This window comes from Mixophyes fleayi, chromosome 2 (assembly GCF_038048845.1).
Source record: "Mixophyes fleayi isolate aMixFle1 chromosome 2, aMixFle1.hap1, whole genome shotgun sequence".
Taxonomy (NCBI): Eukaryota; Metazoa; Chordata; class Amphibia; order Anura; family Limnodynastidae; genus Mixophyes; species Mixophyes fleayi.
Genome location: NC_134403.1, coordinates 166,444,014 through 166,463,335, shown reverse-complemented (window position 1 = coordinate 166,463,335; position 19,322 = coordinate 166,444,014).

Genomic DNA, 19,322 nt, shown 5'->3' with positions numbered 1-19,322 from the left:
CGTTGTTAGTGGATGTTTATTTTGGATGAAACTTCATAACACTATAATGGGACCTTTTGTTTGCTAATCACCTTTATGTTCAGAATACATTATGTAATGTGAAGCACAAATGGTTACATTTTTGTTTAATGCAATATTTGTTTTAAGGGTTGGTGGTATCCTCTGTGTAATCAAGGCAGCATTATTTAGGAGCACTTGGGAAGTGTATATATTTATATAAACAAAATGATACTAGAGATGCTCAGGCTCGGTTCCTCGAGAACCGAACACACCTGAACTTAGGGGATCCGAGTACCGATCCGACTCTCGCGCACCCTCGGAATCGAAAATGAGGCAAAACGTCATCGTAACGTCGTCGGATCTCGGTTCTCGCGAGTTTTGGATTCCTTTTTAAGATCCAAAATAACAAGAGGATGAGAGGGAGGGCGGATCCCCATTTTTCTTTTCTGCCACTGGTGTGTGCCAATGTGTCCTAGATGTGCTAGGAACTGCCGCGTGTTTGTGTCATTGCTCTGTCGCTTAGCATCCAGCCAGATCGCTGCAGTCTTTGTTTGAAAGTGTATGAAAATAATATTGTGATATGTGAGGTGGTCAAAATTTAACTGAAAATGACTTGAATTTAGTGCTACTGAGATTAATAATAATGTAGGAACAAAAATAGAGCAAACTTATGTGATTTTAGCATATTTTAGGATTTTTCCTAAAAAATCCAAAACCAATACACACGAGGGTGGTTTTGCCAAAACCAAAACCACAACACAAAGCTAATCCAGATCCAAAACCAGTGAGCATCTCTAAATAATACTAATGATTAGATGGCATTAATATTGTATCTCGGGCTTCTATAGAATTGATATGTTGTTAAAAAACATTTAAAAATAAAGTCAATGTTCAAACCTGTTCACATGGAATAAATGAATTTGAAATTGAAATGTTTAGATATTTTATACAGTTTTATCCCATTATTATATGACTAGCATGCTCTTTTATTCTAGTACCAAGTTTCTGTTTAAGGTGTCACACATACTGTAGCTTACATTGATATTTTATATAACCCAAGTGATCTTACACTTAATAAAGACATTACATTTAAATTCATCCTTCAGTTTGGCATTAATACATTTACAAATAGTGTAATGTTTTAATTTGTAAGCACATTTAGGTTTATTGGGTAGTCAAATAGACAACATATGGAGATTGTTTTTACATTTCACTACACATAATATTTTTTTAAAGCTAGTAGTGTAATTTTAAATCACATCTGTCTCATTCTTAAATAAAAATCTTGTAAAATGTGGTCATTTTCTAGGATATTCCAAAGCTTTTGTCAACACATTGTCAATCTCTTTATGATTTATGGTTAAATTGTGGTAAAAACAAGACAAAGATCCATAATCCAAAGTTATCCATAATGCTCAGGTACACTTTTTTGGTATATTTTGTTCATATCCATATTGTTACCCAGCTTTTTTAATTCAATTTGACCCATGAGTACTATTCCTCAATATCCTTTGTCTTTCCCCTTTGAGAACACTCCTAACAACAAAAGAAACAATACTCACGTGATCGGCGCCACGTCCCTCCTTGCTCTCTTCTCCATTCACACTGACTGCCGGGCGTGACGTCATCAAGTCACGGCCGTCAGTCAGTGAGGAGCGCCGCAGCCAGGACACAGCATGAAAAAAGCAGCATGAAGAAAGAAGAGAAGACAGAAGAGAAGAGAAGAAAAGAAAGAAGCTAACAAAAGGTGAGGAAAGAAACGGAGAGGCAAGGAGGGAAACAGAAGGGGACAGTACTATAAAGAAGAGGGAGTAAAAAAAAGGGGAGAGAGCCTGACAGTAAAATAAAAAAGGTGAGAGAGCCTGACAGTAAAATAAAAAAGGGGAGAGAGCCTCACAGAATAAAAAAAAGGGGAGAGGCACAGAGTGAAAAAAGGGGCAGAGAGGCTGAGAGTAAAAAAAAAAAAAAAAAAAAAAAAGGGGATAAAGTAAAAAAGAAGGGGGGAAAGCAGCATGGAGGGCGCAGTGTGAGCATAAGGGGGCACAGTGTAGTTGTGATGAAGGGGCACAGTAATGTGTGTGTAATGGCACAGTGGGCTTGTTGCAATGTAGTGTGTGAGGTAGGTGGTGGCTAATTAATGGGCGCTATTTTGTTTGTAGGGTTATGGTGAGGCAATTTAATAGTGGGGAGTATTAATTTAAGATGGGGTGGTTTGGGGGCTATTGAATATGGGGGTGAGTTTGGGGAGAATGAGGTCGATTTATTAAATGTGACTATGAGTTATTTAATGGCAGTGATGGTTGCGGGAAATAGGTATTGCTGTTTGCAGGAAGGGAATAGGTTTATTTATTAAATGTGAATAGTATTATTTTAATGTTGGGGCTGGAGGAAGGCCTAATGATTAATCGTGGGTGCTATTGATTTAACGCCGGGGCTGGCTGTAATTTTCTAAATGTAGCCATTTTTTTTCCCAAATAGGTCCTTCAACATTCCAGGATCCAGACAAGCCACAACTAAAGAAACCAGCAGCCACAGGTATAGAAAGTGAGAAGAACAGGTAGGAGAGAGCAGCACAGTGTGTGAAATGTTGTGATTCTAGTAGGGACAATACCAATTTTTGGTGAACGTTGTGCCCAATGTAAAGTGCAGGTCAAGACTGGACTCTTTGTGTACACACTGCATTCTTTCTATACTACACTGTGGTGGTAGATGTACTGAAAGTCAGGAGTGCTTGGACATATGTGACGTTCCGGCGAATTGAGAGCATAGTGATTTTGATGTTAGCCACGCCCCAATGGTGCATTTGCCATGCCCCCAAATGCATGACCACACACCCAAAAAATTTGCGCCGACTACAAGGGGGGGGGGCATTTGAATTTGTTGTACCGGGGCCCTGAATTCCTCTTGGCAGCCCTGAATATAGGGATTGGCATTGGTGGGCTTATGGTAAGTATAGGTCATAATGTTGAAATATGTAATGCCTCTGATGACTAGATCTAGATTTACATTTGTAAAATAGCCTGATGAAGGGGCCTCTGTGCTCTGAAAGCTAGCAAATATAATAATATTGTTTTTGGTTAGCCTATAAAGGTATCACTCCTATTCCTTTTGTCTTTTTTGAGACAAAAGTATTTAACATCACATGGTTAGATCTACAAATTCAATAATGTTAGTGTCGTATCTACACCTCCTTGTCCGCCTGTATGAAGGAGTGGACCAATGCTTTGGGGTACCATGTGGTATAGTTTACCAGGGGAATTGTTTCCCAGAGCTACCGTGGATGGACATTGGCTACACTATAACTAGTTTTGCTAGTTTGCCTTTGCTAGATGTAAACCCCTATACCTGGGAGCGTATAGGAGAAGCCTTGATAAAGACCATCTGGGTGAGGTCGAAACGCGTTGGCTACACGGGGACAAGTGCCACCTTTACAGAGCTAATACCTTCATTCCATGGAGAGGAGATATGCCCGTGGATATAACACATGCTGATTGTATTCTGGAGCTCTGGTAGGCGGACTTGCATCTATCTATATACGCTGTTTGTGGATTGGACTTTGTCCTTTTAATTATTTGTACTCTGCATTGTAATATTGGTAGCTGTTTGTATTAAAGGATAAAACACTATATATCCTTTCTATTTTCCCTGTTTTGTTGAAATCTCTCCATCTTGAAAATTGTATGAGAGAAAATCCACAGGAGAAATATCTATGTGATTCAAACAAACCAGTTATGATGATATGTGACGAATTACACCATTAATCGTGTAAGTGAATATCATGGTGTGAATACATGTTTTTAGTCACATTTTCTTGCATGACCCACTATAAAACATCACGTGGAGGGGCCTTTCTGACTCTATATGAAAATCTTTTAAGTTAGAATTGAACACATGAGGTGTGCCTGAATAAGGGGAATACCACTTGATTTATTCTGATACATGTTTTTTCTTTGTTTTGAGGATAACAATACCAACAGGAATTTTTCCCTACAAGTTTTGGTAGTTATTCTCAGTATATGGGAGAAGAACTTGAGAATTCAGTGAACATACATCTAGGTGGATTATTTGATCAATTCCTGGATTAATTTATGGTATGGACTCTGGATAACTCTGGACTCGATTATATTGTATACATTTGTATGAGCAAAAGTTTAGCGCCGTATGTTATACTTTATTTTGTTATACACTATAACTATAGTTGCACACAGAAAGGACACAGTTATCATGGTAAGAACACTATATGGGAACATCCTACATCTCCACAATTTTCCACCTTTTTACAGGTATGACAAGAACAACAATAAATGGCTTTCAGTAGCTATTCCTGTCCAATAGCAATGCTGCTCAACTGAAGCATGTTCCTGAGGCACAAGTGGTAATTTCAATGCGGTGGGATGTGTTTCAGTGTGTTTATATATACAACAGAAGATCTTAACTTTATAAGATACTTATGGGCAGTCTCGAATTGATAAAAACACACACTGTGGTAACTAAAGTAGCGTTAATAATGTAGTAGGGAACATGAACATGAAGATACATTTGATTGCATATAGGTGCTTAAATTATAGCTAACTAGAGCTTAGCACACAAGTGTTAAGTTTCGCATTTACAAGGGCGAAAAGTGTTAAATCAACCCTACTTTTGTTGAAAGAACTTTAATTTCTATTTACTCTACATTCCATCTTATTACTGCAACTACTGTACAGTAGGTAACATCAGTCCGCTGACATCGCTCTACATTTGCGGAGCAAGCACACACTTCCCGAAAGAACACAGATGGAGCCTGCTATAATCAGCAGCTACATACTTACTGTAAAGTGGATACAATTCACAAAACACCATCAGTATTGGTGGGTAAAGGAGAAACGAATACCAGAGGGATCACACTCCATCCATGGAATACACAGACTCAACGAAAGAAAGCAGGAGAGGTCTGTACAACACAATAATCCCATATGCACTACAGCAGGTGCGCTCTATTGTTGAAAATGACTAATACTGATTCAAATCAACACCACCAAGGACAAGAGTTTAACTACTTTTGGATTAAAGCAATATAAAAGATCCATGCCAGTGGGTAACTCTATGCTCACCACCAGGATGAACCAATATCAACATAGATTGGAGCCACAATTTGGGTGTTATTTCCCACCGGGACTTGTTGATCAGGAGAAAAATTATTTGCTGAAGGCATGGACACAATAGTGGGGATTACAACAACACCACTGAGTAAGAAGGCACCATGGTGCCACAAACATTTAACCAACTAATAAACTTGACATTTGAACTATATTCAATAACTCTAGTTATCTCAATATCAGTTACAATAATTTAACAATGAACTAACTCACTAGTCCGCACCTTCGGCCCTTTACTATCAGAGTTGCTTTTCAATGGATACAATCAATTATAGTACCTCAACAACCAACCTGATTATATCTGGGACTTATTGTTACAAAATTCAATCTCTAATAAGAAAATTTGAACTCATTGGTACATTGAATGAGGATATATTTGCATTTTCTGCTTTCCTACTATTCAAATGTGTATCCTTTTTATATGTGCTAAGCTCTATTTAGTTACAATTTAAGCACCGCAACTATATATGCAACCAAGCATACCTTCATGTTCACTGCTACATTATTTAAAGCTTGAATTTACTATTCAGAGCTGAATTAAGGCTCTTGGTGGCGCGGAGTACTTAACCCAGATGGGTCCCCCTATTATTATTAACATGGTTATCATGTTAGACATATTTTAAACAATCACACAGGCAATACTATGTGCACTGCTGTTAGTTGCATGCAGCTCTGTCTACACGAGCAGTACAGTGTGAAGCAGGACATAACTCCCAACTGTCCTTGCAGTAAGATCAAACCCTGAATAAGCGAGACAGTCACCCAAATTTGGTACTGCCCCACCAGATTCAAGACAGTTGGCAGACTGTCCTGCTCTCTCCTATCTGTTCTTGTAGCTTTCACTATCTGTAGCTGCTGGTGTCTTTAGCCCAGTTGCTGCTTGCCTGGGTCCTGGAATTTCGGGGGCCCTATTTGGGGAAAAAAATGGCTACATGAAAACCAGAAAATTCTTACCAGCTCTGGTGCTAAATCAATAGCACCCAAATTTAAAATTTAGGTCTTCCTTCAGTCCCAATATTTAAATAATAGTATTCACATTTTATAAATAGACCTGTTTCCCTCCAACAAGCCCCAACATTAAATTAATGTTCCCATTTAATAAATAAACCTATTTCCCTCCGTCCAAACAGTCCAGCAAAAAAATTAATAGCATTTACGTTTAATAAATATAACCATTTCCCATAACAATCCCCAACATTATATAATTCATATTCCCACTTAATAAAAAGTCCTTCTCCCCAAACTCAGCCCACATTCAATTAATAGCCCCAAACTACCCAGCATTACACACTAAACATCCCACCGCATTTAAATGACCACTTGCACCTTGGGAACATACTCATTTGATCTATACTTCAGAGGGCAAGGATCTCCCTCTACACTTCAACCGGTTCTCTGAAACGGCAGCATAACTCCTCCATATAGAAAGCAGAGATTACCCAAACCTACTAATAGCAATTCTGAATTAAAAATTACTTCAATTTTACACTCTTTAATGTACAGCCAAGGGGAGTTCATGAGCTACCCTTCATACGTCCTCTTGATATTCACTGGGTACCACTAGCTGTTTCTGTTACTTATTCTTCCTTCAAATCTGTAGCCATAGTTTCCCTGTAAAGCTTCCCATCCCCCCAATACACTTTTTTTTCAGTCAGAGGCTTTTCTGCCAGACATCTCAGTTTCTCTATTGTAGAGTCTTTCTCCTGAACCTGCTGAAATGCTTGACTTTTCACCTGCTGATCAGTCTCTAATGACAGTGGTCGGGGGTCTGCAATTGCTTGCTCTGCAGGTTGGGTTGGAAGCAAATATTCTACCTAAATCAGTACCTGTCACGGGCACTAGGAGTCTTTACCCAGGGATCACCAGGTGGTAAGCTTACCAGAGCAACGTAGATGGTAATAGAGTACTCTGGTAGCAGGGTGATCACGGAACAGGCAATGGTAGATGATGAGATGCTCAGGAAAGTCTATGACTAGCAGCACTGGTAATATGGAGGTATTAATACACGAGGAACTGTAGGACAAGGACACGTGAAGGTAGTCAGTGGTCTGCGATAGCAAGTTGTACCACTGCTATAGTGAGGAGGAATGTCCAACAGCAACGAGGAGGTGATGAGAGTCAGCGGTCTGCGGAGAGCAAGTTGTACCGCTGTCTGAGTGAAGGAATGGAATCCAAGTGGAGGTATCCGGGTAGTCAGTGGTCTGCGATAGCAAGTTGTACCACTGCTATGTGAGAGGATACTGGAACAGGTGATACAGGAAACAGGGATCAGTGGTCTGCCCTCAGCAAGTTGTACCACTGAATATATATGTGAGGAGGTGTACGGGGAGAGACTGCAACACAGGATGTACACGGGCACCTTAAACACGATCCACAATAATATGCACAATATATATAAATGACTGAACAGGTCTGCAAATATAGAAAGTCTCTTGAAGTAATCCAGCACAAGATAACACAGTCAATGATGGCAATAGACTCAGCGGATAGCAGACTCCAGAGGAGAACCAACACAGTCCAGCAAGGTATGCAATACACCAGCACAGTCAATGAGAAGTATGCATACCGTGGTTCAGAAGTAGGCAGTCAGATAGGAGTGCAGCGATACCTGAGCGGCAGGAGGCCGGCAGGATGAGAAGTCCCTGGAGGAAGAGTCTAGTAGATGCAGCGCACAGGTAAGTAGACCAACAGGGACACGAATCCACAGGAATCAGTAGAACGTGGAACTGGACTCATGGAGGACCCAGGAGAATGGAGATGATCTAGCAGAGGAGTAGCTGATGAGATACGAATCCAATGCTGACAGGAGGGTAGAGACCAGCAGGACACAGGAAGGCGTGGAGAGCGGATCAGCCGCGGGTGGACGATAGCGCTGACAGCAGCAGCAGGGCTCTGCGGACACACGGAGGTAACCAGTAGCAACCAACAGGTACCAATAGCGATGGAACACGGGAGAGCAGAGTAGACCAGAAGCTGTTGATCACGAAGAGAAGCAGATGGTAATAATAGCAGCAGTCTCGAGGAAACACGGGAGAGATGAGATGAGGCTGAGGTGCACAGGAGCAGCGGATAGGAATCAGCTAACAGTCACGATGGTGAACACAGGCGAGTTGCAAGCTGGAGGCTGTAGTGCACGGAGGCAGCGGATAGGAATCAGCTAACAGTCACGATGATGAACACAGACGAGTTACCAGCTGGAGACTGTAGTGCACGGAGGCAGCGGATAGGAATCAGCTCACCGACTTGATGATGAACAGGTGAGTGGATGTGGAGAGAAGGCTGTAGTGCACGGAGGCAGCGGGTAGGAATCAGCAAACAGTCACAATGGAATATGATAGCGTTGAAGTGGTATAGAAGACTGTAGTGCACGGAGGCAGCGGATAGGAATCAGCAAACAGTCACGATGATACAGTTGATGGTAGAAGTGGTATGGAAACCACAGTAGTAGAAGTGGTTTGGAAACCACAGAGGTAGAAGTGGTTTGGAAACCACAGGAATCAGCAGCGCTGAATACACGAGGAAACATAGGAACACCTTTAGAGACTCATGGGGAATGAGACTCCAAGATCAGGCAACGTGGTGTTGACCACAGGTGCTTAATATAGGGAGTGTTGCCTGATCTGCCAATTGAGTTAAAGGGACATACACTGAAGTATAGGAAAGGGCTGCGCATGCGCAGACCCTCAGGATGGAGGACGGCCACGGTTCCTAAATGTCCGGGAAGAGGCACTCACGGTCCGGTGAGTGACAGTACCAAGCAAAACATTTGAGCCCACAAGGGTAACTTAAGCCCCTGTGCCTGGGTGAGGTTTTAGGGAAGATATCGTCTAGAGGAGAGTAAAGGTTTCTTCATTGCAGCATTGCACAGTAATGAAGGCGATGGGGGGAGCAGCATGGCACAGTGCTGAAGGAGAGTGGGGAGTTGCATGGTACAGTGATGAAGGAGAGGGATGGGAGCAGCATGATGAAGGAGTTGGGGGGAGCATGGCACAGTGATGAGGGAGAGGGATGGGAGCAGTGATGAAGAAGTTGGGGGGAGCATGGCACAGTGATGAGGGAGAGGGATGGGAGCAGTGATGAAGGAGTTGGGGGGAGCATGGCACAGTGATGAGGGAGAGGGGGTGAGCAGCATGGCACAGTGATGAAGGAGAGAGGGGGGTAGCAGCATGGCACAGTGATGAAAGAGAGTTGGAGCAGCATAGTACAGTGATGAAGGAGAGGGTGGGCAGCATGGCACAGTGTGATGGACGGAGGGGGGCTGCATGGCACAGAGTGATGAAGGTGGGGCAGAATGGAGCAGAGTGATGAAGGGGGACCAAGTGTGATCATAAGGAGGCACAGCGTGGTAATGATGAAGGGGCACAGTAGTGTGTGTATGATGGCACAGGGGGTTTGTGGTAATGAGTGTGTGTGATGGCACAGGGGGCTTGTGATAATGTGTGTGTGTGTGGTGGCACAGGGGGGCTTGTGGTAGTGTGTGTGTGTGATGGCACAGAGGGCTTGTGGCAGTGTGAGTGTGTGTATGTGTGATGGCACAGGAGGCTTGTGGCAGTGTGTGTGTGTGTGCGATGGCACAGGGTACTTGTGACAGTGAGTGTGCGATGGCACAGGGGGCTAGTGTAGTGTGTGTGATGGCACAGGGGGCTTGTGACAATGTAGTGTGTGTGATGGTACAGGGGGCTTGTGACAATGTAGTGTGTGTTATGGCACAGGGGGCTTGTAGCACTGTAATGTGTGTATGATGGCACAGGGAGCTTGTGGCAATGTAGTGTGTGTGAAGTAGGTGGTATCTAATTAATGGGTGCTATTTTGTTTTTGGGGTGATGGTGGGGCAATTTAATAGTGGGGACTATGAATTTAAGATGGGGTGGTTTGGGGGCTATTGAATGTGGGGCTAAATTTGGGGAGAATGAGGTCTTTTTATTAAATGTGACTATGAATTATTTAATGGCAGTGATTTTTGTGGGAAACAGGTATATTTATGAAATGTAAATACTATTAATTTATTACTGGGGCTGTTTGCAGGGAGGGAAATAGGTTTATTTATTAAATCGGAATACTATTATTTTAATGTTGGGGCAGGGGAAGGCCTAATTATTACTCGTGGGTGCTATTGAATTAACCCCAGGGCTGGTTTGAATTTTCTAAATGTACCCATTTTTTTTCCAAATAGGGCCCTCAACATTCCAGGATCCAGACAAGCCGCGACTAAAGAAAGCAGCAGCCACAGGTGGCGAAAATGACAAGAACAGGTAGGAGAGAGCATGACAGTCTGTGAAATGTTGTGATTCTAGTGGGACAATCCCAATATTTGGTGAGTGTTCTGCCCAATGTAAGAGGCAGGCCAAGACTGTGAATTCTTTATGTACACACTGCATTCTTTATATGCTACACTATGGCGCTAGATGTCCTGAAAGACAGGAGTGCTGGGACATATGTCACGCTCCGGCAAATGGGCACTTGTTCCAATGGTGTACACAACAATGCAGGTTTTGTTCTGCAGGAGGGTGGCCTGGTGCTTTTCACCTGCTAGCCACGCCCCAATGGTGCATAGCCATGCCCCCAATCGTATGAACACCTCCATTTTGCAATTTGTTTTGTCATGCTCAACTATAAGGGGGGCCCCATGAAGTTGTTGTACCGGGGCCCTGAATTCCTCTTGGCAGCCCTGTGGAATTCCACTCTCCCTCATTTACTGATCAACAATCTAATACTGGCTATTATACTACTGTAAAAGCTTCAATTCTGACACTAAAAACATACTTTAAATATAAGATTTAAACATCACAATTATCCTGGTGATCGTTACACCATACCAACTTCATAGACATCTACAATCATGGTGGAAAAAGATTAAGATTTGTGAATTACACGTTCAAGAAAAGTGTTTGGATGAAAACAAATATTCTGCATTAAGAAGATGATCTATCTACATGTTTGTATTTATTGAGAAGAAGGTTTTGTGCTGTGTTATATAAGAAATATGCATTGATGGCTCTATACTTACTCATGTTTACATGATTTTAGAAACATTCTCATTTTAATTCTTTCTTAGTCTGCTAGCATCCACAAGTCCACAAGGCACTGGGGTGATAGAAGCACCATGTCATTCAAACTGACATAAATGTTAGACTCTGCTTTTTCTTTTTTAAGTATTTTGAAGATACCACTAAAACATATCTTTCATCTTATCATGAAGATTGCAGTTTAAACCTCTTCCTTTTAAAATAAAAAGAGATACTCTTTTAAAATGCCTAGTCCCTTTAAGTGTCCACACACGTTTTTCTTTCCACCAAATTCTCTCTTGTGCTTCACTTTCTGACAGCTTTGAAAATGAACCTAGCCTAAAATCATCATTTAATATTGATTTTTTTTTAACTTGACAGTTCAGCTATGAATGTGTTTTAGCTTTTGCTGAAATCAGAAAGCTTCATTTCTACTAAAATCACTATATTTATTTCTTTAACTCTGCCTGGCTGTGTTTTACACAGCTTCTTATGGGCTTTTTTTTGTCTATAGTTTTTCAACTGCAGATGTAATCAGAATTCTGGACACATTCATGCAAATTAGCACACTCTGAGTCAATTCTTTAGCATCTGCCCTTTGCAGGGATATCTCAAAGCATTAGCTTTCTGCATTAAGCAGTTTGGATGGTTAAACCTGGGTTAAGGACATACACAGACAAAGAGGCACTTGGGAATACCAAAGACACCCTACTGAAGCTCATCATTCTAATTTCAAAACAGTGCATTGTGTAATAGACTTTCTGCTGCATTTATTGTTTTGCCTTAGTGACATCAGTCTTCAATTATGCAGTTATCTGTGCATAAAGATGTAAGGCATCTGGCAATTGCACATTATTAGTTACAGGCTCCCAATGCTACTTAAAGAAGTATAGCACTAAATTGTTATGAATTGTTTTGGGGTTTATTTATTTAGCGACTTACATTTTACCCCAGCTTGGGACATCTGTGTTTACTTCCAATGATCAACGGGTTAAGAGAACATTTAATAAACATCTGTTTTTTTCCAAATTTAATGCTAGACAGATTGGTTATTGGAAATGAATACATCTCTGACAAGTGGAGGTAAAACATACACCTATAGTAAATAACCCCCTTTGTACGATCTTTCTTAATCATAGAGCAATGCTAGTCATACTAGAAATGTTACATCTGTATTCAGATCTGGCACTAGCGCCTCCTTATACTTGGAGAGGTGAAGCTGAGATAGGGAAGTCTGAGTACATTTATTTTTCTTGCTAGTTTACACTTGCCAATTGATTAATACATAAAAAAAATCCCACTCATCATGTGTGTTGTGAAATGTAACAGTGGATCAGTTCTCCCTTGTCACCTTTAATCGTCATCAAGCTATTTATCCAAAAAAAAAATATACAAAAAAAATTACTTTAGGATTATAGTGTCTCATTTTTGCCTGTTGGTACAAGTTCTTCCAGCAGAAATAATGCAAACCTTTTATTTGCCATATATGAATAGCAATTTACAGTTAATATGCCTAGCATGTGTAAATACTGTATAATACAGAAAAGGAAACATATACTAATAACAAGCTGCTATACAAGTATAAAGTGTACAGCATAACAAGATTACAAGTTTAAATTAAATTTAAATCTCCATGACATACTACCAGCAAGAGAGATATGAGAAATGCTAACATTTTAATATGTTTCACTATTTTATTATTATCTATCTTAATAAACGGACCTGAAATGTCCCTTTCTCTTCACTATAATGTAACTCCTCCATTATGTTTATTAATGAGATTGACATACTCTCTCACATGTCTTAATATCTGTCTTATAGACTGGTGTCCAAAACTAAATTCCATATTTGAAATGTGCTATAACCAGTGACTTGTATAATAGTAAAACTTCCAGCTTTTTATACGTCCCAGGGTTTATTGCCATTTGTAGAATATGCCTGGCAGCCATATTTAATAAAGAAATGTATTTCTCTGTTTTTCACAATGGTTTTTGTTTTATTTAACCTCATTTGACATGGAGGCCATTTTCTCCTAAAAGGTCTGTACAGTCATGGCCAAAAGATTTGAGAATAACACAAATATTGGTTTTCAAAAAGTTTGCTGCTTCACTGTTTGTAAACCTTTTTGTCAGATGTTGCTATGGTATACTGAAGTAAAATTACAAGCATTTCATAAGTGTCAAAGGTTTTTATTGACAATTAAATTGAGTTTATGCAAGAGTCAATATTTGCATTATTGACCCTTCTTTCTGAAGCCCTCTGAAACTTCTCCCAACCATGCTGGAAAACAATGCCTTTTCCAGCATGATGGAGCACCTTGCCATAAGTCAAAAGTGATAACTAAGTGGCTCAGGGATCAAAATATCGAAATTTTGGGTCCATGGCCAGGAAACTCCCAATAACTTAATCCCATTGAGAACTTGTGGTCAATCCTCAAGAAGAGGGTGGACAAACAAAAACCCACAAATTCTGACAAGTTCCAAGCATTGATTAGGCAAGAATGGGCCGCCATCAGTCAGTATGTGGCCTAGAAGTTGATTGACAGAATGCCAGGACGAATTGCAGAGGTCTTCAAAAAGATGGGTCAACACTGCAAATATTGACTCTTTGCATAAACTTAATGTAATTGTCAATAAAAGCCTTTGACACTTATGAAATGCTTGCAACTTTATTTCAGTGATCAGCAAATTTACACTGATCAGCAAACTTCGAGGAAACCAATACTTGTGTCATTCTCAAGACTTTTGGCCATGACTGTAGAGAGTTCCTGTCCTGCCCTTGCAGATGGACTCACACAAAACTTTAGCCCAACCTTTATATGTTGTATATCAACCTTCTGTCAACCAACCAGCTATGTCATAATATACTGTGCATACTTTCTCCCCTAGTTTGAAAACTTTAATCCTATGTACTATTCTAATATGTGAAACAGTATAAAATGCTTTTAAGAAAACCCCAATTCTCTCCCCTTAACCATCTATTTTTTGTACAGAACAGTTCCAGTTTCTGTATCAAAAAGATGTTTGTGATTTTGTGGCATCCCTGGCTGGATCATGGTATAGCTTGTCTGGCCTATTGTGTCCTTTTTTTTTTCAATTCTAGACTACAGAGAATTTTACAATTACTCACAGCTGATATCAGACTTATTAGTTTATGTTTTCATGGCTGTGATTTTGTTTACCTTATAAACACAGTTTCCACATCTGTCTTCTTCGAGGTTGTTGTAAAATATTCTGTTAAAAATAAAAGTATTCCTATCTGTGCAGTAACCTGCTGTATGTCTGTGAGAACCACGTCAAAGCGCAGTACACCTGTAAAAGGGCTTTTGGTAGCCTTACAATCTTATAAACTTTATCATCATCATCTTCATCATTTATTTATATAGCGCCAACATATTCCGTAGCACTTTACAATTGGGGCCAAACATAATAAACTAATAAACAAACTGGGTAAAACAGACAAAGAGGTGAGAAGGCCCTGCTCGCAAGCTTACAATCTATGGGACAATGGGAGATTGACACATGAGCTTAAGTCTACATTTTGCATTTTGGCCCAGCCAGACTGCAAAGGTAAAACTGACTCATAAGCTAAATGAACCCGTCACACAACAATGTTCGTCAGTGGGTAGTTGTCTTGTGTGAAATTGTGTAACAGGCTAAGGGTAGCGAGGTTGAGGGTGGCTGAGGAATATTATAAGCTTGTCTGAAGAGGTAGGTTTTCAGAGAATGCTTGAAAGTTTGTAGACCAGAGGAGAGTCTTACTGTGCGAGGGAGAGAATTCCATAGAGTGGGTGCAGCCCCGAAAAAAGTCCTGTAACCGGGAATGGGAGGCAGCACGGTGGCGTAGTGGTTAGCACATCTGCCTTGCAGCACTGGGGTCATGAGTTCAATTCCTAACCATGGCCTTATCTGTGAGGAGTTTGTATGTTCTCCCCGTGTCTGCATGGGTTTCCTCCGGGTGCTCCGGTTTCCTCCCACATTACAAAAAACATATTGGTAGGTTAATTGGCTGCTAACAAAATTGACCCTAGTCTGTGTCTGTCTGTGTGTGTGTGTCTCTCTGTCAGTTTGTCTGTGTGTGTGTGTTAGGGATTTTAGACTGTAAGCTCCAATGGGGCAGGGACTGATGTGAATGAGTTCTCTGTACAGCGCTGCGGAATTAGTGGCGCTATATAAATAAATGATGATGATGATGATGTAATGAGGGTGGATGAGAGACGCAGATCTTGTGCAGAAAGGAGTTGCCGAGTTGGGAGATATTTTGAGACAAAAGAGGAGATGTATGTTGGTGTAGCTTTGTTGATGGCCTTGTAGGTTATTAAAAGTATTTTATATTGCATTCGGTAGAAAACAGGCAGCCAGTGTAGAGACATACAGAGTGATTCAACAGAGGAATAACGATTTGCAAGGAAAATCAGTCTTGCCGCAGCGTGCAAAATAGATTGTAGAGGTTTGAGTCTGTTTTTGGGAAGACCAGTAAGGAGGGAATTGTAATAGTCAATGCGGGAGATGATGAGTACATGAATTAAGGTTTTTGCAGTGTCTTGCGTGAGATATGTTCGAATTCTGGAAATGTTCTTTAGATATATGTACCAGGATTTGGATATAGAGTCAATGTGGGGAACAAAGGATAGGTGTGAGTCAAGGATTACACCTAGGCAGCGAGCTTGTGGGGTGGGATTTATGGTCATGTTATCAACAGAGATAGAAATGCCAGGTATGCTCTTGTTGGTGGGTGGGAATATTATTAACTCTGTTTTAGAAAGATTAAGTTTGAGTTGGCGAGAGGACATCCAAGATAATATGGCAGAAAGACAGTCAGTTACACGGGACAACACAGATGTCGAGAGATCAGGAGAGGATAGATAGATTTGGGTATCATCCATATAAAGATGATACTGAAAGCCAAAGGAACTTATTAGATTTCCAAGAGAAGCGGTATAGATAGAGAACAGCAGAGGACCTAGCACTGAGCCTTGTGGTACTCCAACTGATAGGGGAAGCGGAGCAGAGGTGAAAGAGCGATTAGTAAGGTAGGATGAGAACCAGGATAGAACAGTGTCTTGAAGACCTAGGGATTGCAGCGTTTGTAGGAGAAGAGAGTGGTCAATGGTGTCAAATGCAGCCGAGAGATCCAGGAGAATTAGGAGAGAGTAATGGCGTTCAGTTTTAGCAGTGATCAGATCATTGACAACCTTGATCAACGCAGTCTCTGTGGAGTGTTGAGAACGAAAGCCAGACTGAAGAGGATCCAACAGGTTGTTAGCGAAAAGGAAGCGTGGGAGGCGAGTGTAGGCAAGTCTTTCTAGAAGCTTGGAGGGGCATGGGAGCTGAGAGATGGGACGGTAATTTGAGAGAGAGTTTGGGTCGGAGTTTTGTTTTTTAAGAATAGGAGTAATCACTGCGTGCTTGTATAGTGATGGAAAGATGCCAGTAGAGAGTGAGAGATTACAGATTTGAGTTAGAGGTGAAATGAGCACAGAAGACAGGGATCTACCAATTTGCGAAGGAATAGGATCTAGAGGACAGGAGGTAGATTAGGAAGATAAGAAGAGCGTAGAAATTTCCTCTTCATTAGTGGGGTCAAATGAAGAGAGGGTGTCAGAGGGTAGTGGGAAGGAATTGAGCTGATTGCTTGTCGAAAAAGAGGATACCATTTCTAGTCTGATCTTGTCAATCTTGTCCTTGAAGTAGGAAGCAAGATCCTGAGCACTGATAGTAGATGGAGGGTTCAGGGTGGGAGGATTGAGAAGATGTTTGAATGTATTGAAAAGGCGTTTGGGGTTAGAAGCCTGAGCATAGATAAGAGATTGGAAGTATGTTTGTTTTGCAGTGTCCAGAGCATTTCGATAGGAGTGGCAGACAGAAGTATATGTGAAGAAGTCATTAGAGGTGCGAGATTTATGCCAGTGACGTTCTGCTTTACGGGACAGTTTTTGAAGATTTCGTGTTGCTTTAGTGTGTCACGGTTGACATCGAAGTCGACGTGTAGTATGTAGTGTCGCTGGAGCCACTTGATCAAGAGCCGTTGCTAAGGTTAGGTGAAAATGAGGTACTGCCATCTCAGGGGATGAGAATGTAGAGATAGGCGAGAGAAGGTGTTGAAAAGAGAGGTGGAAAATTGTTGAAGATTAATAGAATTCAGATTTCTGCGGGTATAAGGAGGCTTGGTAGAGTTAGACAGTAGAGAGGTTAGAGCAGTGGGGGTGAGTGAGTAGCTGATAAGGTGATGATCCGAGAGGGGGAAGGGTGTGTTAAGAAAATTAGAAACTGAGCATAGTCTAGAGAAAACAAGATCAAGGCAGTGGTCATCCTTATGAGTAGATGATTCAATCCACTGGGAGAGGTCAAGTGAGGAGGTTAGAGAGAGTAGTTTGGAAGCAGCTTTGGAAGATGGGTTATCAATGGGGATGTTGAAATCACCCATGATGATGGTGGGGATGTCTGAAGATAAGAAGTGAGGGAGCCATGCAGAGAAATCCTCAATAAATTGTTGGTGTGCTCCAGGGGGACGATAGATCACCGCAACACGTAGAGAGAGTGGATTAAAAATCCTAATAGCATGTACTTCAAAAGATGTGAACGTGAGTGATGGGACATTTGGTAGAACTGTAAACGTGCACTGTGGGGAGAGAAGTAGTCCAACCCCACCTTTTTGTCTGCCTCAGGTCTGGAGGTGTGGGTAAGTTGGAGGCTACCATGTGAAAGTGCTGCAGGTGAGGCAGTGTCTGATTGCATGAGCCATGTTTCTGTTATTGCCAGAAGGTTGAGAGGAAGAGATCATGAATGGAGGTAAGTTTGTTACAAACAGAGCGTGCATTCCAAAGGGCACATTTAAAGGACTTTGGAAGAGAGGGGAGACAGGTGATGTGTTTGAGGTTTGCTATAGAACGGTAGTGCTCTGATGTATGTGTGTGTGAGGAGTGTGGGGGACCTGAATTAGGTGATATATCACCAGCTAATAGAAGCAGAGTGAGAGAAAGATAGGCAAGGGGATTGTAAGATGTGTGACTTTTTATTTTCTGGCGACAGGTGGAGGTTGTACTTGTTAGAGATAATAAATAGGACAGCAGTTCATGGGTGTTGACTAGAGGCAGGGCCGGACTGGCCATCTGGCACTTCTGGCAAATGCCAGAAGGGCCGATGGCTATATGGGCCGGCCCGACTCCTCCTGTCTTCATGGTAGCTGGTTCCTCCCCGGTAACCAGCTACCTCTGTTGCGCTCCCTCCCCCGTTGCACTTACAAGCAATCAGTTTCCAGATTTTTTTCTCCTGAATGGGGGTAGCGGGGGTCCCGCGATTTTCGCGGGGGTGCCGCGATTTTTGGGGGAGGGGGGCCAGGGGGGTGCCGCGATTTTCGGGGGGGGGGTGGCAGGGGTGCCGCAAGTTGCACTCGGGGATAACCAGTGTGAGAGAGCCAGGGGGTAGGGGCTGCTGGGGGAGTGGATGAGAGAGCAAGGGGGTGCTGGGAGAGGGGGTGAAAGCCAAAGGGTACGGGGGTGCTGGGAGAGGGGGTGAGAGATCCAAAGGGGAAGGGGGTGCTGGGAGAGGAGATGAGATCCAAAGTCGAAGGGGGTGCTGGGAGAGGAGATGAGAGATCCAAAGGGGAAGGGGGTGCTGGGAGAGGGGGTGAGAGAGCAAGGGGGTGCTGGGAGAGGGGGTGAAAGCCAAAGGGGAAGGGGGTGCTGGGAGAGGGGGTGAGAGAGCCAGGGGGTGCTGTGAGAGGGGATGAGAGATCCAAAGGGGAAGGGGGTGCTGGGAGAGGGGATAAGAGATCCAAATGGGAAGGGGGTGCTGGGAGAGGGGATGAGAGATCCAAAGGGGAAGGGGTTGCTGGGAGAGGGGATGAGAGATCCAAAGGGGAAGGGGGTGCTGGGAGAGGGGATGAGAGATCCGAAGGGGGTGCTGGGAGAGGGGATGAGAGAGCCGAAGGGGGTGCTGGGAAAGGGGATGAGAGAGCCAAAGGGGAAGGGGGTGCTGTGAGAGGGGTGAGAGAGCTAGGGGGTAGGGGGTGCTGGGAGAGGGGTGAGAGAGCCAGGGGGTAGGGAGTGCTGGGAGAGGGGGTGAGAGAGCCAGGGAGTGCTTGGAGAGGGGTGAGAGAGCCAGGGGGTAGGGGGCACTGGAAGAAGGGGTGAGAGAGCCAGGGGGGAAGGGTGTGCAGGAAGAGGGAGTGAGAGAGC